Below are 21888 nucleotides of genomic sequence, written 5' to 3'. Positions count from 1 at the left end.
AAACAGTAAAGCAGGACTTGGGTAATACCTGGTTTACAGTTGGAGCAAACAGAAAATTCCACTAAAATAAAGATATGACATGAAGAAAGGATAGAGTTGGGAAATGGAGTGGGAGGGTAGAGCAGAGGGACCTGGAGGGCACAGGAGGGGTGGGAACTGGGCTGGTGAGGTCAAGACTGTGGACACACCCTCCTCTTATTGCTCCCTCCACCCTTAGAAACCCTTTGTGACTTCCATGCTCTATGATGCAGGCCTGGGCTTATAGGTAAGCCTGGGCAAACTCAGGGCTCAGTTGCTTCAGGCAGCCATGCTATTCACCTCATGGGGAATATCCTCTTTTTTCTGAACAGCTGTACTGAGTCAGGGCTCAGCTCTGGCTTGGCACATTGCTTGGATATTGACCCCGACTTCATCTGCTTGACTGGGCTGGGGTTGTTTATGCTGTACTTGTTCTACGTGCTATTGACTCTCTATTTGTCACCCCCCGGGAAAAATAATGACATCCCAATGGTAAGGAACCGTGGGTGAACACCCAAGGGAGATTCCCTGTGGTTTCCCAATCCTATTCCCACATTTCTAAGTAAGTTTGGTTGGTACAGAGAGATGGGCTTAGATGGGAAGTCTGAAGAGAAGATAGAATTTCATCTTCTTTGGAAGAGGCTGGGTAGACTTAGGGCTTCAGGAGGACTAAAGTTTCCATCTGAAGCTCATAGACTACCTATCTGGCTGTGATGGAGAGTTCTAGATAAAATTCCAAACACAGTAAATCGGTCCCCGATTGGACTACATAGAGAATGTGGTCTCTCCGAAGAAGAACAATTTCTGCTGAAATTTGATCATGAGTCATATTCCCATGTCACCTTCATTCAGTCAAGCCTTCCTTCATATTGGGTTGACCAGGGGAGCAATGCTGAGAGTTTCTGAGCAGAGGCTGGAGCCAGAGCTCTGTCTCTGGGACACTCTTCCTATGAGGGAGCACAGTTGTGACTGTTGCCCTCTGAGTCTGTGCCCTCCTTGAGGACTGCTAACGGAGCACATCAAGTGTGACTCTCACAGACAAAATCCTCTTTGAGTTTTTCAGGGAAGGAAAACTTAGAAATGTTTGATCACTTTAATAATCGAAAACAGGAACATATTAGCATTAATTAGGGAATCACATTATGCTTGTGTAATGAGTGAATGAATGAATAAATGAATGAGCTTCATAGAGAGTGAGATAAATGAGTCCCAGCCTCTCATTGTCTTTCTTTTGTTCTCAGCTTCAGGGCAGAGCCAGGAGGAGAGAGAAACGTGGGACATCTAAAGATAAGGTCAGCCTGCTCTATCTGAGTTTTGAGGGTGACCCTTCCTGTTTCTGTAAGGACGACTCAGGCCCATGATTTCTTAGAATGTCAGTTACTAGATACAGTCTCAGAAAACAGAGCACTCAGCAGAGAGGCTTAGGGAAAAGCGATCAGACCTGAGACACTGCTCATAGGCCCTGCTCTGCCCATCCATAGGCATGATAGAGTGATAGACCTGGGCACTGGGTGTTGCCCAATTCGTGGGCAAGTTAGATATCAAGGAATGACTACTGGCTGGCTTGGAACCAGAGCTTCTGTCTCACAACTTTGCGTAAGTACTTTGACTTCCTTGGTGCTCAGATTTCTCCTGGAGGTAATTACTGACATCTGTGTTTCCAATGGTGGTTTTGAGCATCACATGGGGTAATGTATGTGAAGGAATTTTATAAATGATGCCACATACACATGTGAACTTGTTAATAGTATCAATGACTATTTGCCCTTTTCTACTGATAGTTGGGGCTATCGGAGTTGAATATCCCAAAGATCTTCTGCAGAGCGACTTCTGTATGATCCCTGTGCCTCTACTTTCATTACATATGACATACTGTTATGGTTTCCCAGACCAGATAACCTTCCAGAAAGCAGCAGAAGAGGAAAGGAAGCTGGTTTCTTTTCTGAAAAGGTGATTAATTGTTTCCTTCTGTCCTGTTCCCACCCCAGTCCTTTTTTTAGCAAGTTCTATTCACCTCAGGGATTTCTTGTAGCCTCCTGTAGTTGTGGGAGTGGGTAGCCATAGGAACGTGTATGTGAATGAATGTGTTGAGAGGCCCTAGAGTGCATGATGAGGTCATAGGTGGGGGGCAATGTGAAGCAGGTAGCAGGCACCAGGGTTCCCACCCCTGCCAGGCTAACAGACCCTCCTTTCCTTGTTCTAGTCCTGGCTGCAGCATCGGGCCTCCTGCTTTCTGCAGTCCCCGTGATACTGCCTGCTTTCGTCAACTGTTATGCCCAGATCCCCTCTGTGAGGTGTGTAACAGAACAGCTGCTGAGATCCAGTGAGTGCTGTGTTGGGAGTCCCAGAAAGATTCAGCCACCCCTCCAGAAGACTAATAGTGTCCCCTTGTCCTGACCGTTCTCCACCACCCCCCTTAATTCTCTCACCTGACCTGATCACCCCTTTAGCTGACTTATTTTCACTCTCACTGCTGAGGGATTCTCTGCCACCAAAGCCTGTTCCTCCCCTGCATTCCAAGTTCCCTATAGACCATTCCCCACCCCAACAGCTTCCCTTTTACCTTCTCCCACCACATCACATTCAGAGAGCAAAGCCCAATCTCGATCCTGAGGCCAGTTTGTCTCTGAACACCATCTTTTCATTTGACTCTAGTCAAATATTGGTTCTCCCCAGTAAATGTTCTAATAAGAATTATGTCTTTTCCATGTACTGTGTTGTGGGGTATAGATTTTGAGTAACCCAAGCTTGTGTTTAGTGAAAGGTAGGAGTTAGTTCAGCTCTTACTGACTGCTTCCTTTGACTTCTAAAAGGTGACCAATTCCCTGGAGCTCTTGTGGAGGAATGGGTATCCTGTGTCTCAGAAAGCCCCTTCTCTCCCTGATGGAGTCTGAGGAGATGGGCTTTTTTCTGCCTCTTTGCTTGAGACTTACTGATATGATATGGCAGCCTGCACGTTCCTCTCCATTCACTGCTTCATATTTAGAGCAGTGAGGAAGACAGGCCTTCCGTTTGTGAAGAGAGGGTTAAGGACAGGTATATTTTTCAGAAATAATAGTTTAGTCACTATTTTCAAAAAGTGTTCAGTTACCAGAGGGTCATGTAAGTTGGTGGAGTGTTGAGGGTATTGCTGGTTGCGGTAACCCATTGTCAGGAACACCATGGGTACTGCTTAAGAATCTGAGAAACAGAGCATGCTTATAATTTAGAGAAGCATGTTTTGACCTCAGTGTTGAGGCTCTTCTACTAAAAAGTCACTGTGGGGAAGTAGTCCCCTCCGTGGGTATTTCTCCAGGCTGCCTGCATTGATGACTTTTTGTTTTTTGAGACAGGGTCTCACTCTGTCGCCCAAACTGTAGTGCAGTGGTGTGATCTCAGCTCACTGCAACTTCCGTCTTCCAGGCTCAAGTGATTCTCTTGCCTCAGCCTCCTGAGTAGCTGGAATTACAGGTACGCCCCTGTAATTCCATGCCTGGCTTATTTTTGTATAGAGACAGAGTTTCACCATGTTGCCCAGGCTGCTCTTCAACTGCTGATCTCAAATGATACGCTTGCCTCGGCCTCCAAAAGTGCTGGGATTACAGTTGTGAGCCACTGTGCCCGGCTGATTGGTGACATTTTTGCAGAGCAGAACGATCCTTTATCTGTCTGTGGCAGCCATGTTGACCAGGCAACCACCTACCACATAGGGTAAAATTAAGCTGAGAATAAAGAAAAAAGCACCTTAGAATGAATGAGAAAGTAAGAAGAAGGTGAAGATAGGAAAGGATGACCCTGCTGGTGGAAAAAGGTTTGTGCCCCATTCATGTCCATATCACGACCCTTTCTCAATCTGGATCTAGGCACCACCCCCTTGAGGTTTACCAGGGCACTGCAGAGATTAGAGATGCCATTTTGCCAGAAGTGTACACGGTTCTATTTTTAAATTACTGTAATAGTATAAGCAGGACTGTTTTCAAGCATGACCTCCCTCTCTTTAAAGAAGATGATCTTTATGCCTTCTCTCCAGCCATGTTGATGGCAACATAGAAGATCTTCCCTTAGTGTATACGGTGCACTTATCAGGATGGAGGTGTCACCTATGATCTTCATGGACTTAGTGGAATATAATCGATATTGTCTAGAACACCCGCAGCTCATGATCCGGAGGTGAGACCTGGACTATGCATGAGTATTACAGATATTTGGGGGCTCACTATGGAGCATTACAGAATGCTCCTTATGGCCAAGAGTGTGCACATTACCCACCTTAAAATGTTAGGGGTCTGAAGAGAAGGCAACTCCACTTACGTAGACTGGAACTAACAAATGAGGTGAGTTTTCTTTTTTTTTTCTTGAGACGAAGTTTTGCTCTTGTTGCATACACTGGGGTGCAATGGCACGATCTCAGCTAACAACCCCAGCCTTCTGGGTTCAAGCAATTTTCCTGACTCAATCTCCCAAGTAGCTGAGATTACAGGTGCCCGCCAGCACATCCGGCTAATTTTTGTATATTTAGTAAAGACAGGTTTTCACCACGTTGACCAGACTGGTCTTGAACTGTTGACTTCAGGTGATCCACCTGCCTTGGCCTCCCAAAGTGCTGGGATTACAGGTGTGAGCCACCGTGCCTGACCATGAGGTTTGTTTTCTAGAGGGCACTTGAGACAGGTTTTCCAGAAAAATTTGTGAATGCTTGGTGTCGAAACAAAACAAAACAACAGATGCCCACTACAGCTCCCTCACACAACCATCCTTCTGTTTTCCTGTTCATGCTTATGCCACTGACTGGCAGGGTCTGAAACTTAGGATTGCAGAAATAGTTCAGGTTCCCTGAAGGCCTTAAGAAGGACAAAATTGGGATGAAGCCCAGGGTAAAGAACTTGTGGAGGTAGAGAATCAATGGAGGACCCAAACATCCATGTAGAGAGACTTGCCAATAACCTGGCCTCTTAATTCCTCTGTCATTCCGTCTTAGGGTTCTTGAACTCCATTCCAGTTCAGTTACTGCCAAACCCAGAAGCTATCATCAGAAACATCTAAGTTATTATCAGAAACACATCTTTTTTTGGAGGCGAAGTTTTGCTTATTCACCCTGGCTGGTGTGCAGTGGCATGTTCTTGGCTCACTGCAACCTCTGCCTACTGGGTTTGAGCCATTCTCCTGCCTCAGCCTCCTGAATAGCTTAGATTAAAGGCATGTGCCACAATATCTGGCTATTTATTTATAAGCAGAGACAAGTTTTTACCATGTAGGCCAGGTTGGTCTCGAATTCCTGACCTCAAGTGATCCACCTGCCTTGGCCTCCTAAAGTGCTGGGATTACCGGCGTGAGCCACCATGCCCAGCCTCATCAAAACCACCTCTACATCTGTAATGATACAGCCTGACATTCGACCCTTTGACCTCATCCTCCTACCCTTCCAACTTAGGCTCTCAATTTGTCAAATTGTCACACTGGGTCATTAATTTTTCTACTGATCTATCTACTATGTTCTTGCCTTATTTTCCTCCCTTCTAAATGCAGACTTCATGGTCTATCCTATAACCAATATTTAAAAAGCTCTGCTTGAAATATGCCTCATCCAATTCCCTTTAATCCTTCCTGTCTAACAAAATCTCATCTCTCTGCCTTTTCCAAAAATGTCTTCCTACAAATGACCAGTCAGTATTGGATTAAATCTTACAATCAAGTCTATTGACACCATGATAAATGCATGGTCAGCCTTAGCACTACCTGGAAATAATTCACTCATTCATCCAAAAAATACTTATCCTGTGCTTACTAACAGAAAACAATACAAATGGAGTTTTAGTCATTTTTCCTTAGTCTACTTTCTTACCCCTGCTACTCAAATGTATTTCAAACCTATACTTTTCTCAAGTTTAGGCCATACCCACTTGCTCAGCAGATGTGCTGGCATCACCATTCACAGGGAAACTAGAATCCATTGGATAGGAACATTTCATAAAAGATTCTTCAAAAAACTGTATCCATCTGTCCTTTGTTTCCTTCCAAGGTTTCTTTATTTTTTTTTGAGATAGAGTCTTGCTCTGTTGCCCAGACTGGAGTGCCGTGGCATGATCTAGGCTCACTGCAACCTCCACTTCCTGAGTTCAAGTGATTCTTCTGCCTCAGCCTCCCAAGTAGCTGGGATTGCAAGCACGCACTGCCACGCCCAGCTAGTATCTGTATTTTTAGTGGAGATGGGGTTTCACCATGTTGGCCAGGATGGTCTGGATCTCTTGACCTCATGATCCACCCCCATCAGCCTCCCAAAGTGCTGGGATTGCAGGCATGAACCACCGCACCTGACCTACAGTCTGTCTTTAATATATCACTTCCCATTGTGTTTCTCTTATGTTTACTTGGCTTATTCTAATGAAAATACCTGATTAAGTATATGTCTCCCTGGATTTGTTAGAACTCTTTTGAATGCAAGTTGATAGAATTTCAACCCAAAGTAGCTTAATAGAAAACAATGATCTGATGGCCTTGTATCGAGTATTTATAATACCTGAAACAAAAAATGTGGCCATATGGTTAGAGATGTTGATGGGCCAGATTGGGTTGTGGACTTATCTCTAGGATAAGAAGGGCATTGGGTTGAATGTCCCCCAAAACAACATGAAGTAGGGATATAACTCCTGGAAGTTCAGGGTAGTTGGATGGAAAAGTATGCTTGAGAGAGAAATACTAGAGTTCTCATTGTCCAGATAGTCCTGAAATCAGTTTCTTTAGGACAGGTCTTATTTTAATTATTTTCTTTTCAGGTAAGTAATGCATCATTATATTATCTGAGTTTAAAAAAAGTCTCTATAAGTCTAAATACCTCCACTGATCATTGCTTTCTAGGAGGTAAACTATTATCATGATTTTCATTGTGGTGTGCATTGCATTCTGTGTTGTGTGTTGACCTAGAATATTTATAGTTTATTCATGTTACATAAAAAGATCACATTATGCATATTAATTTACAGTATGGTTCTTTTATTCAACAAATATCGTGTCATTCTACCTAAAACAGTGCATATAGAGGAAACTCATGCTTTTTAACTGCTGTGTAGTATTTCTTTAAATGAATAGTTCATATTTTTTAGATTGTTAAATATCTATTTCCTATTTTTTATTATTATTAACAATGCTGCCATGAACATCCTTCTATATGTTTTATTGTGCATACTTTCAAGTGCTTCTCTTGAGTATACATATGCCTAGAAATGAAATTTCTGTGTCAGATTGTTTATACTTCAGAAATATATGGCGGAGCAGGTGCTGGGGAGCTCTTCGCACGCGGCTGCCGGGCCCGAGGTGACAGCGGCGCTGGGCGCGCTCCGCCCGCCCCTCCTCCTGGCCACAGTCGGGTTCGGGCGCACGGGGACCTGTCGGTGGTGACTGGCAGCAGGGATGCGGCCGGCGGGGCCGGCGGCGGCGCGCGGGTTTTCTTCCAGAGCCCCCGGGGCTGCGCCGATGGCAGCACCGGCTCCAGCAGCGGTTCGGGATCCTCCTGGGAGGACTCGGCGCCGGTGGCCACGACAGCCGCTGCCGGGCAGGTTCAGCAGCAGCAGCGGCGGCGACACCAGCAGGGAAAAGTGACAGTGAAATACGACCGTAAAGAGCTTGGGAAGCAGCTGGTGCTGGAGGAGTGGATCCTGGAGCAGCTGGGTCAGCTCTACGGCTGCGAGGAGGAAGAAGTGCCAGAGGTAGAAACTGACATTGATGATCTTCTTGATGCAGACAGTGATGAAGAGAGAGCTTCAAAGTTACAGGAAGCTCTTGTAGACTGCTACAAACCAACAGAGGAATTTATCAAAGAGCTGCTTTCTCGGATAAGAGGCATGAGGAAACTGAGCCCTCCACAGAAGAAGAGTGTATGATTCTGGAACAGGGTGGAACTCTCCCGGAGACGAAGAGGGTCCTGGGATTTGTACTTCATGAAGACTTTTGTGAAAGAATAGGTGTCCTTAGGAACAAAGTTTTTTTTGGTGTGAAGGTGGGGGGGTCTATTGGATGTTTATTCAAAGTGTTTCTTTTTTGGTTTTAAAGGTTTTCGTTAATGTAGTATTTTAATAGCAAAGATATTATGACTGTGGCCAATGCCCAACCAAGGATTATCAAAGCAGGTGGACACTCAAGGAAGGGTCTTGCCAGGCTGCATTTTCTGCAAGGACTCAGATGTTTAGTGCCTTATGATACAGGGAAGATAGTTTTCTTACAACTAGTTTGGTAATATTTTTTCCTTAAGTCGTACATTTGACTCAGCTGTCAAATTTCTTGTACTTGTATATATCTACACACAACTAAGTTAAAATGTGGGTGTGAGTTTATTTCCCATGGATGGAATAAACCCGTGGTCGTCCTTTAACTGCAGGTCATTGCACACGTGTTTTCAAGAGGCCACTAGGCAATCTTCATTGAGTGCTGCTGACTTCAACATTCACTTTATGCACCAAAATGAAAGAATTCAGTGAATCCGTTATTTTAATGTGCTACACAACAGAAATGTTAACTTGGTCAAGGGCTTAATTTATGAGATGTCTATTATTTCACCTTTGCCAGGTCATGTGCTTATTGCCTCATCTGTGGTCTTTTAAAGTTTTATGAACCCTTCATTTGAAGAACTAACTTGATTTCTAGAGAAATGCTCACACTATCTAAGTGGTATCTTGCATTGGAAAAAGGAAGCACTGTGTAGCAATGAATTGTCTGCTTTCAACCCAAAACAGTGTATTATTCTCTCTCCAGGAAAGCAGATCAAGAGGAAGTTAGCAGATCGAGTGTCTTCTTCCTTAGAAATAGATTCTGGTAGCTTCCATGCCTGGGTTACATCAGACCAGTGCATGTAAACTGAGTGTTAATGTCAAGGCAAGAAAGCCTCACATTCTCTCAAGACGGTTGCTATAGGAGCCAACTTGCTGGTTTGGAAGTGTGGTGATTGCATTTCTGGCTTCTCTCACTGGCTTGTGTTGAGGACTCTGGGTGCTTCTGGCCCTAATTGTACACCCTGATCCCTGTGCTTGGAGCTAAGCCTGGTGATGTGCTCTAGCCCTCTCAGTTTCCAGCTCTTTGGAGAAGGATACAAATTCAGATGGGATGTGGGATGGGTAATAGGTGAGAGTAGAAACTCTCCCTTCACTCCAGGAGGCCCCTGCTGCCTCCCACAGAAACCCACCTACTGTAAGATATCTCCAGGTGGCCTTGTTCAAGGATGGGGGTCAGGCATTTTATGTCAAAGGTGCTCTGAGCATATTTTATTTTTTAAAGAAACTATGTTTGTGAATTCTGCATATAATGGTAAGCTTTTGAAAATGTATTTAATTTTGTATTGTTTACCAATAATTTATTTACAAGCTATTTACTCAAATAAATGGAGCTGCTTACAAAAAAGAAATATATATTATTATTTATTTAAAAATTGTATATATATATAGTTTGAATAGAAAATAAATGCACGTGGTAAAAAGAACTGAACAATAATGTAATGAGAAGTATTATTTCTCAGTCTTGAACAGACTCAGTTGGTGCTTTACTTTCTTTTTGTTTGTTCGATTTTTTTGGTGTACATTTAGAATTTTTATTTTAAAACAAAGAAACAGAGTAACATTAAAAATAGAAAATTCATATAGAAATGTTCACAATCTGCTCAGTGGGAAATGGGAAATCAACTTCCCTGCCTTACTGCCAATCTACAGTTTGAGGAGCCAGAAGTTGACAAGAAGTTGGAAGGTCACCTTTTCCAGCAAAACCCCACTCCATAGCTATGTGCATTTTTATTCAAAGGATCCTCGACCAGAGGGAACAGTGAGAACTGAGAACCAAAATACTGTTATTGGCAAGGGTTTGGCCAAAGGGTCTGAGATGTGTAAGCACCAAGAAGGGAAAGGGAGATTGAGCAACATAAGAAAAAGGGGCTGTAGGAACAAGCACAGAGAAAACAACAAGAACCTACTTTGACCCAGCGCAAAATGACAGCGCACAGTGAACATACATCCATCCCCTCAAGTGTGGGCTACACTGCACAGTGACTCAACTATCTCAAACATGGTCTATTGGAAAGATTCAAGTCCCCTAAGGGCACTCGGCATAAGACCACAGTGACATGGTAACAGACATACACAAGCATGCTGTGACCCTAAAGCAACAACACACTTTAGACAATAATCGTTCAGAAAAAATCCTCTCCCAGAGCTGAGGTTACAAATTCCAAGTCAGCTATAAACATTCTTTGGGAATTCCTTGAAAGGTATGAGTTAAAACAAAAATCAACAGTTGGTGCTTTACTTTCATTGAGTGTTAAATATGACATGCCAGCTGTTAATATTTTAAATATGCCTTTCAATTTGTGTATGTCTGATATTTCCTCATGTTTAGTTTAATGATATATGCCTTTGGTATAAATAGCATACCAGTTAGTCTAACTTCTCATTTTACACTATCAGGTGATACATAATTTATAATCCTATTTCTGATGTTTTTCAGTTTAATTGCTTGTTAAGTATTGTCTACTAGACTTTAACATTGTAAAGTTCTCTCATCTTTTTTGTAATTACTGTTTTGCATACGTTGAGACTATAAATATTTTGTTATTCATCAAATCTTTCATTTATTAATTCATTTATATTCATATAGACTCATGTTTTCAATTTTATTTAGTTAATGATAATCTGTTACTGTAATTATTTCTTTTGATGTTCACGTTGTCATATGTTTGAATAGTAGGAGCCCCTTCGAACTGACGTCTGGGTCCTTTTGACACATCCCCATCATTGTTTGAACATTTTCTTACTTTGTTATCCAGCAATATGTGTTTGAGCCATCTTGTATTTTTCCTGCACAAATCCTAGAACTAGCCATTTCTCTAAGATACCCTGCTTTCATTTGCTGGAGAATGATATTTAGAAGCCCATATATGGATACTAATTATGTTCATTGCTATTAGGGTATCAGTGCTCTCATGCTTTCTCAGTGTACAGATCTATCTGTCTCTCTATCTCTCTATCTATCTCTCTATCTCTCTCTCTCTCTCTCTCTATCTCTCTCTCTCTCTATCTATCTCTCTATCATCTCTCTCTCTCTCTATCTCTCTCTCTCTGTATCTCTCTCTCTCTCTATCATATGTATTATCTACATTTCTGTACCTATCTATATACATTGAAAACTATGAATTCACACCCATAGCTAAAATTACTACCAAATATCCAACACCACTGTGTTCATTTTAGTTTTCTTTCTTTCTTTCTCTCTCTTCTCTTTTTTTTCCAGCAGTGAGAATCTAGCTCTTATTTTTCTTAAAACAAGGAACACTTGAGATGTTTGATAGACTGATATTAATTCTTTGTCCCACTTGGGGTATACTAGTGGCAGTAATCATGCAACATGAAAGCATGAATGATAGAGCTTTATTTGACAGTTGAATCTGAAGGTATCCTCTTAGAACATATCAAAAGGAGTAAAATCTCTAATTTCACATTTGTATATATTTATACTGTGTTATCACTGCCAAGAGAAGCAAAATTGTAATTTGATATCACAGGAGATAATTATATTATTATGTTTTTTAAAGCACAATGATAAAAATGAATTACATGATATGGAACGTTATAAAATATTTTAGTGACATTACATCTTTTTTTTTTTTTGGGATGGAGTTTTGCTCTTGTTACCCAGGTTGGAGTACAGTGGTGCGATCTCTGCTCATCGCAATCTCTGCCTCCTGGGTTCAAACAATTCTCCTGCCTCAGCCTCCCGAGTAACTGGGATTACAGGCGCGTGCCACCATGCCCAGCTAATTTTTGTATTTTTACTAGAGATGGCGTTTCATTTTGTTGACCAGGATGGTCCTGATCTCGTGACCTCGTGATCCACCTGCCTCGGCCTCCCAAAGTGCTGGGATTATAGGCGTGAGCCACCGCACCCGGCCGTGACATTACATCTTTAATGACAGTAATAGGAACTGATTTCAAGGTTCAACTATGAGCAACTCTGAGGGTTTATTTTAAGCATTTATTTAAAACATTTTCTCTTTAGTTGGAAAGTCTTTTTGATAATTGTTTAAGTGACCATCTAACATTTTAGTTTCCAAGATTTATGATTAACATTAAAATCAGATATAAAATGTTATGTACTTTTCACATTTATATATTTTAATTAAATAATCTTTAAAGGTGATATTTGATTCATTGATTATCTTATATTTCTTCCTGACAACTGCAGGTATTTTAAATGCAGTATCAAGTATTCTTTTTCATATTTTTGGCCTGACATTTCTCTATTCACACAATTGCCTTTTCTATGTTTGTAAATACTATATATTAATATATGCTGATGAGGCTGAATGTCTCTGAACTGAACTCCAACTTCGTATCAAACAGTGTACTTTTGTATTCATTTTAGATGTCAAAAAGGCAGCTAAACTTAATATGTACAAAACCAAACCCTTGTGTTTGTTTCTTTTTAAGATCAAATCTTATCCTCTCACATTTTCTCCTATCTCAATAAATGGCAACATCTTTATTTGAGTTTCTCAGGCAAGAAACTCTGGAGCCAACTTTGACTTCTTTCTCTTTCTTATACTCTGTAATTGGTCCATCATCAGATCCTTTATAATAGATCCAGGATCTGTCCAATTCTCCTTCCTTGTCATCTATTTTAATTGATCAAGCCACCATCATCTCTTGCCTGAATTCTTGTGGCAGCATCTTAATTGTCCTCCTGGTTCCATGCTTGCACCTTGAAGCCAGAGTGATCTTTTTCAAATATATATTATGCCACTTCCTTGCTCAAAACTTTCAGAAGCTTCTTTTTCAACTCAGAAAAAAAGCCCAGTAGCCTTTGAGTACCTTCTATATGACCTAACTTCCCTCTATTTCTGTAGACCCATTTCCAGAATCTTCCCTTTACTTATTCTACTCTAGTAGAATAAGTACTACTGGTCTTCTTGCTATTCTTTCAAAGTACCAAGCATGTGCCTACTACAGGGCCTTTGCCATTGTTGCTCCCTGAGGCCAGCATGCTCTGTACCATGACATCTGCCTGGCCAGATCTTTCCATTTTGTTCAGATTTCTATGCAAGCATCACCTTATCAGAGAAAGCTTTCGTGACCACCTTAAGTAAAATAGCACTTACCTTTTCCCACTTCTTATCTCTCTTATCTGGTTTAATTTTTCTCCATAGTACTTGCTGCTGTCTGACATATTTTAAATATAATATGTTTTATATGTGTGTATATATATATATATATGTATGTATATACTATATACAGTTTACTTGCTTATAGCCCTTACTAGATTATAAACTCCATGCAATCAGGAACTTTGAGTTTCTTGTTACATTCCTCCAGTGTTTAGAACAGTGCCTAGAAAGTGATTGGTGTCCCATTAATATTTGTGGGATAAATAAATTAAAACTGTTTCTGAGAGAAATAATCTGTTATATTCGGGTTCCAATAGCGTCAATCAAGTTAAGACATTTCCTGATACTTCCTTCTCCACTCTTTCCCTGACTCCGTCCTAGATGAAAGCATGGACATGCCAATGAAAAACTTTATTGTTAATAAAAAATTCTTGGGTTGTTTCATTTGCATAGTGAAAGCAACTGAAGTGTAAATCCTGTTTGAACAATGCAAGCACTGGGCTGACAATGAAGTGAAGTAAACAGCTTTGTGTGTGGAGATGGGGTTGGATGGGTAAGAAATTGCAAGTTGGGCCAATGGAAGAAAAGGTCATATCCTCTCCTTTTCCACTCTAGGTCTCCCTGCCTAAAAGCACTACCATTTTGGAAGAAGGAAGACATTTTAACTTCAAGTGAAGTTGGTGTTTTGATGAATACATCTTACAGGACGTTTTAATTACTGAGCTAGATTATTCGTGGCACTACGAATTACTTAAAGAATGGTTAAGAACATCTGGGACCTTCCCTCACCTAGTATTTCCTTCAAAAGGCAAGAGAAAAATAAGTCTCCAGATTGGTTATAAGGGGTCTGTGAGGGGAACGAATGAAAATTTTCCCCTGCATGCTATGGAGTTCAGCTTATTTGTTCTACTTAATGATTATCCTTATTCTATGTGGTAGAGCTTAGCAATGTACTGTTTACCTTCTGTCTGCCTTACTAGACAGAGAGCTCAAAAAGACAGGGGCTCTTGCAGACAGGTATGGAAAAAACGAAAAGAAGATAGGGGCAACATTTTTATTAATCCTGTTAATCCAAGACCAACTATAGTACTTGACATGGAGTGACCATTTAATGTTTGTTGAATTACCTCCCTCCCATCATCATCTTGGTGAAAGAATTACTTGAATGCCAAAAGTACTTTGAGTATGAGAAATTCAGTATTTCATGATACAAAGAAGGCAGAATGCTTAAGTGCATAAAGAGATATTGTGTTCCCAGGTTTAGATCCATTTACCATCACTCCATTCAATGGGAAAACACTTTACTTCTGAACTGTATCACAGGGCTGGTTTTATTCTTCCCTTTTTATTCCAGCTCTCAGCCACCTAATCTCTCTCCCCTGTTGCAACAGGGCATGAACGTAGCTTTCATGAGGCCCAGTGTTTGGATTAAATTCTAAAAATAATCCCCTTCTCTCCACATCTTACACTGCTGTGATTCTTTTTTAAAAGCAGAGTCTGAATCCTTATTGTTTAAAAGTCAACATCTCCTGTATTATTGGGGCAAATGCAAAAAATCTGACAATGTTGTGAACGACTGTGGAGAGGGCTTGTTTCCGTATAAAAACTATAGCATTACTGTCACTGTGATCCAGAGATGAGAAGTTATAAAACATTTTGACTCAAATAGATGCCACATGAATTTAAAAATTTTCATGTGGATAATAATTTTTCAAACAAAATGTCGCCATGATTTAATCCCTCCTAGAAAGACAGGAGTGTATCTTCAAACAAACTGCCTAAGCTGTTTGTTCACAGTTTGCTTTTTGATTCAGCAGGATGGATTATGAGGGGTAACAACCAGAGCTGTGACAGCTCTGGCTAAATCCCACATGGCGTTCAATCCTTCTCTCTTTTAGAAATCTCTCCAAGTTTGGAATTCTACGAAAGGCTTAATGGTAGTCACTGGAGGAGTGCCTTGGCTTGTGAGTAGGGGTAGGGAGTGGGGATTAATATGCCAATTAAAAATTTATTGTTAATAAAAAATTCTTGGGTAGTTTCATTTGCATAGTGAAAGCCACCCAAGTGTAGATCCTGTTTGAACAACGCAAGCACTGGGCTGACAACGGAGTGAAGTAAACACTTAGGGCCTGTCCCTAAGTGTTTCAGTGACTTCAGTGAAACTTTCCTGGTCAGTGACAGCCCAGTGAACTTTCTTGAGGCACAGCCAAACTGCCATTTTTCTGACCTCTAGACATGGTTTTGTAGCAGACATCCACAATCATATTGCTTATACAATACATACATGAAACTTCCTTCCTCTTATTCATAAGCCTGTCTCCCTTCTACTGTGATTACTATCAACTTCACTTCCCTCACCATGACTAAAACTGTCAGCATGGAGGAAAGAAAAATTATGATAATGTTTTAATACCTGTTGTCACATGTATTAGAAGAGCTCCAGAGAAAAGAGTTCTCAAATAGGGGATGAAATGGCTACATATTCTATCACTTCTGTGATATCATACAAGATACTTATAGTCTTTTGCTTAGAACAGGGAAGTTAGTTATTAATTGTTTAAGGCCAGCAACTGTCTCCTTCGGACTATCAACATATTGATCAATCTTCGTCACTCATGAACTGTGTAGCAGATAGTTTGCCATTAATAATTAAAACACCGGCCGGGCGCGGTGGCTCAAGCCTGTAATCCCAGCACTTTGGGAGGCCGAGGCGGGTGGATCACGAGGTCAAGAGATCGAGACCATCCCGGTCAACATGGTGAAACCCCGTCTCTACTAAAAATACAAAAAATTAGCTGGGCACGGTGGCGCGTGCCTGTAATCCCAGCTACTCAGGAGGCTGAGGCAGGAGAATTGCCTGAACCCAGGAGGCGGAGGTTGCGGTGAGCCGAGATCGCGCCATTGCACTCCAGCCTGGGTAACAAGAGCGAAACTCCGTCTCAAAAAAAAAAAAAAAAAAATTAAAACACCGATGTTTAAGATTAAATTTTAATTTTAAAAATGAGAGCTCAATCAAAGCTAGCATTACAGTAAAATCATCTTTCATTTACTCCAATTGAAACAGCAGAAAAGGGGGTAGGGTAAACATGGAGAATCCCGTATTTCCATGAGAGTATGATGCTTCTGGGAGTATAAAAATATTAAGAACCACTGATTTAGGCCAAAAGGCCCCCTCAAAGTAGAATCAATAGATGGCAATATTAGTATGGACTCCCTCATTCCTTGTCATCATTTCCTGAGTGGGAAGGTAATTCTGTATTTCATACTCTCTTCTTGGAGTTATCTTTGAGGCTTGGTTTCTAACATGTAAGTACTTAGCATACATTCAATCACATATGCTAACAAGAAAGGGAAACTAACCAGTAAAAAACTATAAATCAAATCTTGCTTTGAGAATGAACTTTGGATTTCAGCCTACTCGATCAGCCTTTATTCCTGTGTTGTTATTAAGTGCCAATCTTTTTACATCTAACTTTCTTTCCCTTTGTCGCACACCTGTGATGGAAGTGCTAAGCAGGGGGACTGGGTAACAAGGTTTGGTAACCTATCGGGAAAAAAATAAATCTGGCATTTGGTTCCTGGACCATTCCAGAGTAGCAATCTATCTAAATATTGATGTTTGTGTATAGTATCATTTGTTCAGGATATTTCATTAACAGCCTGTCTTTGAAACTTAGTGGGCTTGATATTTAAGAAAAGCATAAAATGAGAATATGGAATTATAGAAATATTTTTCTTTCTTTAGATCTTTGATGGGTGTATGCAATAAACTTAAAGACTTGTTCGTCCTTTGATTATTCAATTAATTATTATATCCCATTGTTTTAATATTTTTTTGTGGCTTCTAAGTTTTGCATATTTCACACCATCACTGAGATTCAGGTACAAGTTGTTGAAACTGTTACATTTTTAACAGTGCTTTAGGCATATATAGGAATCTGTTATAATCTTATTTATTAATTTCTGTTTGCATATTAATGTGAAAAAGAAATTATAACTTACATATACCATTATCTATATGTAACACCATAAATACATTTATTAATATACATATCAAAAGCATATTTCTAGCATCTATAAATGCCTATTTTTTAGTGCATACACATATGAGACCCATTTTAAGTGCATATATAGTCACAAATGTTTTCTATTGGCATTAGAAATGAAATTTTAATTTCCATTTTGTTTTTCTAAAAAACTGATTAATATAATTGATTAAGTAATCAGCTTTCATCTTTTTGTGTAAGAAATGAATGTTTTCTGCTTTTACCTGATAAGGTCTTTTTAGAGTAGTTAGAGTTTGGGGATTGGGGAAAGCAGCAGGGAGTTCTTAGAATAAAGTGTTAATTCCCTGAAGAGAAAGAACCGAGAAGCAATGTGTGACAATTGTTTGGCACTAGTCTAACAGAAGCAAGTTTTAACATACAAATCCTATTTTGTTGCTCTTGTTTTCCCGGTACTTTCCCGGTACCCAAACAAAAGCAAGATAATCATTTTCACCCCATCCACAGAGCTACTCAAAATGGGCTCTAATTCAGTAAGAAAATAAAGACACTTTTCTATTTGTTTTTGAGAGTCTGAGTTCTTTGGCAAAGGGCTGAGAACAGGGAGGAAAACAAATATTTGTTAAATGATAAGCGTGTGTCTGAATTATGCTAAATGATATCAGATACGAAAGAAAAATGCTAACATTTTGAACTACAGAGTTAAAAAAAAGAAAGAAAGAAAAATGCTAACATTTCCGTAAACAGGGACCCACAAACAAGGCACATAGAGGAGACAGTTAATAAACAAGGCATTGTTTATCTACAAGATTGGTATTGTATGAAATTTGGGCTCATAGACCCTTGATAATCTATTGAAAGAATAATACACAGTCACACATAATTTGTATGCAGTTTTGGCAGGGGAAGATCCAAGGAAAATCCCTAACAGAGAGAACAGGCGTATAATTTTAGGTCACCATTTCTTCGTTATTTATTCAGAGAAGTCCTAGATAAGGACATTTACAACTCCTATGTTATTTCATAACACCGTATGTCTCTCCTTAGTTTTTCATTGTTATAAATTAGTATATATTTGAATGATTATTTGCTAAAGTCTGTACACTTAACTTGACTATAAGCTCCATGGGGGCAGAAATATCCTCACTTATCATTTAATTCCCCAGGATGAACACAGTTCCTGGTACATGGTAATCACACAAATACTGGTTGAATGAAATAATGGACGAGCGTGGATTTGACATGAAATATGGAAGAAGTTAGAGGAGACAGCATTATATGTGCTAGAGTTGTCAGTAAGTTTCATGCAGGATGAATCACCAGTGCAATCCATGATTCTTCAGGATGTAACATGGGCATGCCCTTGACCTATGCATGGGGTAGAGGGATATCTAGAGCTTGTTTTTGAAAGGTGGGAAGTATGGATGGTCTCAGAGGCAGGGAAGAGGCACCAGGGGTTGGGTGAAATAGGCTAAAAGAGTAGTGTGAAATAAGCACAGGTCATGAGGAAACTAGTTCTTCCGGTGGTTGATGGGTAATTGTAGAAAACTTGGTGGGACCATGCACTGTTTTAATAAAGGTGCTACTTTATTAGCACTTTATTAGCTTGGATTCTTCATAAGCAGATCCTGTGATGAGTATTTGAGCAAGTGATTTCTTAAGTAAGTGCTTCCAGATGAGATTTATAAAAGAATGGAGGGAAGGGGAGGAAGCCAAGCAAGGGTGTGTGTATGTTTAGGCAAAGTCTTAGTCTCAGCCTGATCATGCCAGGGAGTTCTCAAGTATAAATTACACCTCAGAGTATATGCAGACCCAGGCAAGGGAGCCAGGTATTCACACTTCCACTTTAGGTATTAACTAAGGGCTATTCCAAGGCCTGGTAAACTTCCAGGGATAAAGTAGCTCAGAAGAAAGTATCAGGTACCGTGGGCAATTAGAAGCAAAACACAATGATGCCAGGGGATGGACACACAGAAAGGTCAAAGGGGAGATGGGAAGGAATCTGAGCAGAGCTCTGGCAGGGTCTGCTACGGGAATTCTAGCCTGATGTGATAGGCAACAGAGATTTGTCACTGGCTGCACATTAGAAGCACCTGAGGAGCTTTTAAAGAAAAATTAGTGACTGAGCTCCAGCGCAGATGAATTAAATCAGAACCTCTTCAGGTACAGCTTAGGTATCAATGGTTTTTAAAATCTTCTCCTGTGGAATCAAATAATTGCCTGGATTATAAGACTCTTGGGTAAGGATGTGGCAGGATGTAAATAGTACTTAGGGAGATCTATGGGTATGAACTTTTAGACTGGATTGAAGGGAGAAGAAACTGGAGGAGACAATGGAGTTTTGGCCAATGCTGATGACTTAGACTGTGATGGTGGCAGAGCAAATGGACATAAAGAAATACGTGTGATGGATAGTTTAAGAAAAAATTCAAGAGACTTGACAACTGATTGAATGGGAGGGCTTGAGGGGATGGAGGAGTCAAAGATGGCTTGAAAATGTCCAGGCTGGGAGTCTGGCTTTGAAGCAATGTCATTGAAGTACTATGACTCTTAGGCCATGTGGAAAATTACATCAGCATAGCCCTTTGACATTTGCAGCTGGAAAAGGGAAGATGCTATATTAATGAGGAAGCTTTTCTCAGGGACTAGATTATTCTTTGGTCATGAATTAGACATTCTTTTTTTAAGACTTTCAGGGTAAAAGTGACTGTTTAAATCATGTAATCCTTAGTATAACAAAACTTGTTCCTTGTTCCAAGGAACTTGGACGTTGGGTGTTTGTAAAACGGTGTTCATAATTCTGCCATACTGTGCTAGTGTTAATATTCCAGTTGAAACTAATGGCATTGGTTAGTTCTGCTATAGATTCGGCTGAATATACAAGCTTACAGCTATCTATCTATACATGCAAGGTATTGTTCATGTTTGGGGAGTTGTAAAGAGAATAACTTTTATCTCAATATAATTATGCAAGCACTGAGATTTACATATTTTACTTAATTGGGTAACTTTTCTTTGTAGGGACAAAGTAAAAGATAGTCATCAAACTAATAATGGTACTCTTTTCACATAATGTTTTCTCAACACTTCACATGAAGAATCTTGTAAGATAGTAAAGAAAGTACTGTAATTATTTGCACCTTACAAATGAAATAGTTGAGGTCCACAGAGGTAAAATGTCTTAACCATGATTGCTCAGCATGAAAGGTGGTAGAAAAGTGGCTGATGTCAGAACATTTGTTTCCCAGGTGAAGTCTCTTTCCGTTATGGACTAGCAGTGATGTCATTCTGAAGCACTAAGAAATGATTCTTCTGAGTTACGCTTCTCCTAGGTAACGAGCATTCTGATTTGGTGTCTTGCTTCCTATATATGAATCGTGGCGTTTCATTTGGAGCAGCAGCAGCAGCAACAAGTATCAGTTTGACGCTATCAGATGTTAGATGTCGTTACTGGTACTTAGCAAACATTTCCTTTAATCTTCTTAAAAATCCTGTATGGTAAATAAATAGCCTCATTTTGCAAATAAGAAAACTGAGGCTTATAATGATGTTTTTCTTTGACAAAAACAGTTGTATTTTTTAGGCATTATGGTTGAAAACAAAGAAGAAAAGAAAAAGTGTATTCCTGATATAAAGTTTATGCTACAAGGAAACATGGATTGAGTGCATTGGCTCACACCTGTAATCCCAGCACTTTGGGAGGCTGAGGTGGGTGGTCACTTGTGATCAGGAGTTTGAGATCAGCCTGGCCAACATGGTAAAACCTCATCTCTACTAAAAAAGCAAAAGTTAGCTAGGCATAGTGGCTGGTGCCTTTAATCCCAGGTACTCGGGAGGCTGAGGCAGGAGAACTGCTTGAACCCGGGAGGCAGAGGTTGTAGTGAGCTGAGACTGTACCACTACATTCCATAGGTGATAGAGGGAGACTGTCTTAAAAAACAACCACCACCACCACCACAACAAAACAAACAGATATGTATTGAAACCATACTCTTCAAATAGCTTTCTTTTATGCATGTTTAATGTTTTACTTAGAAGGATTTCTCTTTGGTTTCTAGTCCTGTGATGTTTAGAATAAATTTTTCTACTTTCCCTGAGACTCCCATAATTTTTTAAGTATGAATATCATTAGGTAATGAGGTAATATTTATAACCAATTGTGGACAACTGTGGCTGCAGGTTGTATCTGTCATTTATGCATATTGTTCTAGCTTTCTTCTTACGGTACCTTCCGGGAACTTCCTCTTTAGCACCTTGTATTTTCACCATTGAGATATAAACACGATCCAGTTTGGCCAATCAGATTATTTGATTAATGAAGCCTTAATGATTTATTCTTTTAGGGATACACAAGTAGGACTGTGTAGTAAAGAATTTGGCCTCAGCTCAAATAGAGGTCTGGCCTTTGATTCCAGTTCCTGAGAGGAAACTTCTGATCCTTTGCATTTCCTGCTGAGATTGTCTTTGGTATTCATGGTGCACAGCTTGGACCATAACTGGTGATGTATGTTCATCCATACAGGTGACTTCTGTAGGCCTTTCAGACCACATGATGTCAGACTGACATCTAGAGAGTGTGGAGGGCTGGAATTAAATTAAACTTTGTGGATGATTATTTAGTCAATCAGGCCTATATCATGAAACCCCAATAAAAACTTAGGACTCAGAAGTTTGGGTTTTGTTATATGTTAGTGCTGCTGGGGTAATGCACCTCTAAGGATGACAGAAGCTTCACATCAGGATCCCTCCCAGACT

At 40.2% G+C, this 21888-nt stretch overlaps 1 pseudogene across 4 annotated transcripts; it reads left to right on the top strand.

The window, feature by feature from the left end:
* The first annotated feature begins 290 nt into the window (after window positions 1–290).
* On the top strand, window positions 291–20665 carry LOC118154502 (protein phosphatase 1 regulatory subunit 14B pseudogene; annotated as a pseudogene). Of its 4 annotated transcripts, XR_013526578.1 has the most exons (8): window positions 291–510; window positions 1260–1310; window positions 1908–1968; window positions 2222–2341; window positions 13745–13937; window positions 15028–15093; window positions 18300–18428; window positions 20382–20665. The product of XR_013526578.1 is annotated as a protein phosphatase 1 regulatory subunit 14B pseudogene, transcript variant X3 (transcript). The 4 variants fall into 4 exon arrangements; XR_013526579.1 differs by lacking the exon at window positions 18300–18428; XR_013526577.1 differs by lacking the exons at window positions 13745–13937; window positions 15028–15093; window positions 18300–18428; window positions 20382–20665 and adding an exon at window positions 4028–9388 and having other exon boundaries at window positions 1913–1968; window positions 2222–2312.
* The last annotated feature ends 1223 nt before the right edge of the window (window positions 20666–21888 follow it).

This window comes from Callithrix jacchus, chromosome 1 (genome assembly GCF_049354715.1).
Source record: "Callithrix jacchus isolate 240 chromosome 1, calJac240_pri, whole genome shotgun sequence".
NCBI lineage: Eukaryota > Metazoa > Chordata > Mammalia > Primates > Cebidae > Callithrix > Callithrix jacchus.
The sequence above is the reverse complement of the archived record's forward strand: the minus strand, read 5'-3'. Positions and strand labels throughout refer to the sequence as shown.